General features: G+C 35.8%; 1 pseudogene; it reads left to right on the top strand.

The window, feature by feature from the left end:
* Positions 1 to 3,337: 3,337 nt before the first annotated feature.
* On the top strand, positions 3,338 to 5,537 carry LOC150002064 (5-taurinomethyluridine-[tRNA] synthase subunit MTO1, mitochondrial pseudogene; annotated as a pseudogene).
* Positions 5,538 to 6,240: the final 703 nt, after the last annotated feature.

The raw sequence follows: 6,240 nt of genomic DNA, 5'->3' as shown, positions 1-6,240 counted from the left end.
AGCCTGGATTGCTCTCTCTGCCACTGTCCCCGGTGCTACAGCAAACAGCTCTGCCCACTTTCGCTCTTCTTACCTGCCCAACGAGCGCTGCTGGTTTATAACTTCATATGTTGGGCTTCCGTGTAGTTTTATTTTCTGGAATTTCTAGTTATCTTTTGTTTTGAGGTAGTTGTATTCCTTTCTAGTTGTAGAGGGAGACCAAGCGTGTCCGTCTAAGCCTCCATCTTGGCCAGAAGTCCCCAATTCTCTTCTTAATCTTAAGAAATAAAGTTTTGCTAGCCTGTGTTTGTATTTGATGTTTTTATTGTTATTTTGTGTAAATAAATAATTTAAATATTGCTTCATTTTATAATGATATATATGATTTTTTTGGTCAAATATATTTGACAACTTTCCAAAGGTTTAAATTAAAATTTCTTTCTTGACCTAGAATTGGTTTTGAGTCATTCTAGTGGGCCCTGAACTACCTCAAGAATTTGATCCCTCTTCTTCTGAGGGAGAAATTTTGAGCGAATTAGGCTTACTTAATATGCTTAAAGTTCCTGTGAGCATATGACAAATAAAGGCATAATAATTATGTTCTATTTGTAATCACATATTTTTATTATTAAAGTGGATATTCTAGAAATATTATAAAACTTTCCAAGAGTCTACAAGGTTCTGATATACTTTTATTCATATTTCTAATTGTTATCTTAAAATATTGTTACAAAAAAGCAAATTAAAGCAAATTCCTCCGTCAATTGCATCATAATCAGATCTATAACCATATCATTTTAAGGTTTTGTGTTTTGTGGTGGTTTTTTGTTCTTATTTAGAGACAGTCATTGTTTTACTCAAATGCATTTTCAAATATAATACATTTCAGAAAGATCCATGGAAAAGACTGACTTATTCTAAATTACATATTTCTGAGAATAAATTTTATTTTTATTTCTTTGAACAGGATGAAGATTACTAAAACTTTATGGAATAACCAGATTTATAGAAATACCGGTATATAATCAGTATAATCAAAATTGGTTATGTAACTAAAAGAACTGAAGGTATTGTAGTTTTTGTAACTTTTCATTGAAAATACTACTAATTTTTAACCTTTTTGTTTTCAAACCTAAGGAAACTTGTTTTCTCTTTTTCTTGAAACAATTCACTAAACTATATTTTCTTAAAGCAATATTGAGGCATTTGTATATTTGTCCCTAAGTGATCCCTCCAGAATTTAGTGTCTTAATGAGTAAATAGTATTATTTTCATGGCAATATGTTTGCATACATTCAAAAGTAATCTGTTCTTTGTATAATAGAATGCAGTTGTGCTTTGTTAACCAAGACTTTGACTGGATTGTTATATCTGAGAAAGATGTGTAGACTCTGAGTGTCACCAAACTTTAAGGAATGAAGAGTGACTTTAAAGCCCATAAAAACTCCTTGGAGAAATAGCCTGGTACCTTGCTTATTCATATGGTTCATGGCAGTCTTTCCAGGTAAGAAACAAAGGTTGTTTTCATGAGAGAAGGCAAGGAAGAACATCAAGACATTTTCGAGACCCGCCTACAGGTATTCCAGGCAAAACCTATTGGCAAGTATATGGTTGGATTATTTTCTCTCAGAAGCTAATTAAAGATCAGTCTGGAAATCCCTTACAAGATTTAAGAAAGCAAATGTAAGAAAGCTTATATAATAATTGCCATTCTGTTGTTTATGCAAATAATCTGGTATAGTTGAAACTGGACTTAATGCAGCAAATGAGTGGGTCTTAGTTTAGCTCTTTGATAAAAGTGAGGGTGATTTTAGAAAAAGAAAATTGAGTCTTAACAGACTCTATAATATACAACTATGGACATTAGTTAACTGTCTTCAAAGTTTTCTTTTTCACTTATGAACAGAACTGGATCCTGGATTTTTCTAGCTTTTGCCCAAATAATATTGAGATTTGTAACACAGTTTGGTCTCCACCAGGTTGTAAGCCCTACTTTTGTGCAGGAAATGCCACCTCTAGATACCATCACCACCTTCTTTTGTGCCCAGGCCTCATTATCCCTTGGACAGGGAGCAAGAATCTCTTAGCTCTGAAGGAAAATAATGCCCTTGCTCAGCACAAAGCAGTTACAAAAGAGATCCTGTGCTCTTTTTCTCTGTAAGGATTCAGAGCTAATTTGTAAATAGTACATTTTTAACAATTCATATTTAACAATTGATCTGTGTCATATATTGAAATGCACTATCATGGTATAAACTTTATCACTATGCTAACTAAATAAAAATATTTAGTTTTTGTTATTTATTCTGGTATTATAGAAAGGAATAAATCTCTTTCTTCACCCCTCACAGGACATTTTCCTTTTGTATCATGCTAAATTATGATTTTACAAACTCCATTCTATTGACATTTGATATTGGATAATTATATCTTATGGGGGCTGACCTATATATTACAGGATATTTGGTAGCCTGCCTGGTTTTAGTCTTCTAGATGTCAGTAGCACCCAGACAAACCCCATAGTCATGGCAATCAAAATGTCAGACAAAACCAAAGCCAAATATTTCATGGGAAGATATAACTCCCTCAAGTTGAGAACCACCTTGCTAAATGATAATATTTCTTATAGAAGATAATCAATAAGGATATATTAGTAAGGCTTTTACTAAATGATTAAGTAAATTTAACTTAATAGTAAGTAGTTATTAAAAGAGTTTACATTTAGTAACTAAATGAGAAACATTTATTAAATCTGGAATGTGGAATATGTTTGTACTCTGTGCCTGACTATGAATTCTGAGAAAAATATCTAGGTATTAGAATCAGCTTCATGTTGACTGCTACGTATTTTTAAAGGGTTAACACAGCATGTTTGTGGGTAGGTAAATTTTTAGATCTGTGTTACGTATGTTTGGTGAACCTCATATTTTAGTAATATTATTTTTCAGTGTATTTTGTATTTGAAAATCCTAAATATTTATTTCAATTTATAAATAAATACGAATAATATTATTTCCTATCAAAATTTAAGCATAAGTCATTTGCAAATAAAGTAATTCCAAATACATTTACCATATAGTGGTGAGAACCAATATTAATAAATGCATACATACTTGATGCATTTATAACTTTTAAAATAAAAGCAGAAATTTGTTTTATATCCTTTCTCAAAGTCCTACTTGCGATCATTGAGGCAAGATAAACTGGATGGCCAATGTTTGAAGAATGACATTCATTTTTCTGTTTAATTAACAAATAGGAAGATGGTTGTGCCCTTAAGAATTACTCTCGCGCCCTAAAATTTTGCGCGTAGCTTGTGTCAGGTTTAGAGTCAGACAGACTCTGCCTTTCTCCAATCATGTTCTCCCTCCGAGGTTGTGGTCACTGAATTGCGGCTTCTCTCACCAAACAGCACCTTCCGTTGGCCTGGTTCAGCAGTGACAGCGCTGAACCCTCGACCCTGCACTTCGACGTCGTAGTCATCGGCAGAGGACATGCTGGGACCGAGGCAGCCAGCGCTGCTGCTCGGTGCGGCTCACGGACTCTGCTACTCATGCACCGCGTGGACACGATTGGTCAGATGTCCTGTAATCCTTCCTTTGGTGGCATCGGAAAGGGGCATTTAATGAGGGAAATTGATGCTTTGGATGGCCTGTGTTCCCGAATCTGTGACCAGTCTGGTGTACATTACAAAGTATTAAATCGGCGTAAGGGACCAGCTGTTTGGGGTCTGAGAGCTCAAATTGATAGGAGACTTTATAAACAGAACATGCAGAAAGAAATCCTAAATACACCACTGCTTACTGTTCAGGAGGGAGCTGTAGAAGACCTTATTTTTACAGAACCAGAACCTGAGCACACTGGGAAATGTGTCAGTGGTGTTGTTTTGGCGGATGGAAGCAAAGTGCATGCAGACAGCGGGATTCTGACTACTGGGACATTTCTGAGAGGCATGATGGTAATTGGATTGGAGATGCATCCGGCAGGACGTTTAGGAGATCAGCCTTCTATAGGGTTGGCTCAGACTCTAGAGAAGTTGGGGTTTGTGGTAGGAAGATTGAAGACTGGGACTCCACCCCGAATTGCCAAAGAGTCGATTAATTTCAGCATTCTGAACAAGCAGACACCAGATAATCCACCCATTCCATTCAGCTTTATTAATGAAACAGTGTGGAGTAAGCCAGAAGATCAGCTGCCATGTTACTTGACTCACACCAACCCTAGAGTGGATCAGATTGTCCTTGAGAACCTTCACCTTAAGAGTCACATTAAAGAAACTACAAGAGGACCCCGATATTGTTCCTCCATTGAATGAAAGGTTTTACGTTTTCCAAACCGTCTGCATCAAGTTTGGTTGGAACCTGAAGGACTAGATTCTGACCTCATTTACCCCCAAGGGTTATCTGTGACACTACCAGCTGAATTACAAGAGAAAATGATTACATGCATCAGAGGCTTGGAGAAAGCTAAAATAATCCAGCCAGGCTATGGTGTTCAGTATGATTACTTAGATCCCCGCCAGATCACTCCTTCTCTTGAAACTCTTTTGGTGCAACGGCTCTTCTTCGCTGGACAGATAAATGGCACTACTGGTTATGAGGAAGCTGCAGCTCAAGGTGTGATAGGTGGAATCAATGGAAGTCTTCGGGCCAAACGGAAGCCTCCTTTTGTCATTAGCCAAACAGAAGGCTACATAGGAGTCTTGATTGATGACCTCACCACACTGGGCACCAATGAACCATACCGAGTGTTTACAAGCCGGGTGGAGTTTCGTCTGTCACTGCGCCATGATAATGCCGATAGCCGCCTCACATTCCGAGGGTATAAGGAAGCTGGCTGTGTGTCCCAACAAAGATATGAAAGAGCTTCTTGGATGAAGTCTTCTTTAGAAGAATGCATTTCCATGCTAAAATCCATTGAGTTTTCAAGTTCTAAATGAAAAAAGTTAATTCCAGAAGCTTCTTTAAGTGTGGATAGAACTGTCCCTCTCAGAGCTCTAGATGTTCTGAAGTATGAGGAAGTTGACATGGAGTTATTGGCCAAGGCTGTTCCAGAGCCCTTGAAGAAGTACACCGAATGCAGAGAGCTAGCTGAAAGACTGAAAATAGAAGCCACTTATGAATCAGTATTGTTCCATCAGCAACAAGAAATAAAGAACATTCAGCGAGATGAAGCTCTCCAGTTGCCAAAAGATCTAGATTACTTGACTCTCAGGGATATGTCTTTGTCCTCTGAAGTTCGAGAGAAGCTACATTTCAGTTGCCCACAGACGATTGGGGCTGCAAGTCGTATACCTGGAGTGACACCTGCTGCCATCGTCAATCTGCTCAGATTTGTGAAGACCACTCAGCAAAGACAGGCAGTTATGAATAAGTTGCCCAAAACTGATCAGTGCTTATGTGATATGGAGGAACTTGAAGAGAGACAGTTATAGCTTTCTATTCAAGGAAGACTTAATTAATATAAGTGTATAGATAGAAGATAAGTATTTCTATTTAGCACCTGTTAAAATAACCTTATTAGTTATTATGGCTTTGTCATTAACTTATGAAGAAGACAGAGATTATCATTATTCTTTTTGTATATCGGAAAAAATAAACTCTTAATTTCTACTCTTAAAAAACAAAACAAAACAAAAAAAATAGCCTTAAATTAACCTTGTTGTGCCTATTACCAACCTCACAATGCTTGATGACTTGATAAGTAAACTTTTGGCAAAGTCTTCTTCAAAGGTAAAAGTATGCAAAGTTGAATATCAAACTTAGACAACGTCATTAAAAAAATAATATCGGTTACATGTCTTTCAGTTAAACACAATAATTGAAGGAGAGTGAAATTAAGAGGAGGATTGTGAAAGTGGGATCATGACATTTTTCTCAAAGCATCTATTTATAAATTGAATTTTGATTCTGATATTAGTAGCTTTCCTATTTTCAATATATTTTTCTAAAATTTGCTGTATGATCATTACCATGGGATTAATAACATTGGAAAAGGGATTCATGGTAGCCATTAAATATAATGCCTTAGAAAAAGATATAATGTTATCATTGGGAGAGAATGCCAAAATTTTTATATATGTATATAAATGTATATCTAAGTGTATATATACATTATTTTAAGAAATAATGAGTTCAATACTAAGCAAAAGATAAACATAATGGATAATGAAAAACTATATAGTTAGCATCTAGTTATAAATAAAAAGTAAAATAGTGGAAATTGTATGATAGTTAATATTCTCTTTTACTTATTAAAAAT

Source organism: Furipterus horrens, unplaced genomic scaffold (assembly GCF_987537825.1).
Source record: "Furipterus horrens unplaced genomic scaffold, mFurHor1.1.pri manual_scaffold_9, whole genome shotgun sequence".
In the NCBI taxonomy this organism is placed as follows: Eukaryota; Metazoa; Chordata; class Mammalia; order Chiroptera; family Furipteridae; genus Furipterus; species Furipterus horrens.
The sequence above is the reverse complement of the archived record's forward strand: the minus strand, read 5'-3'. Positions and strand labels throughout refer to the sequence as shown.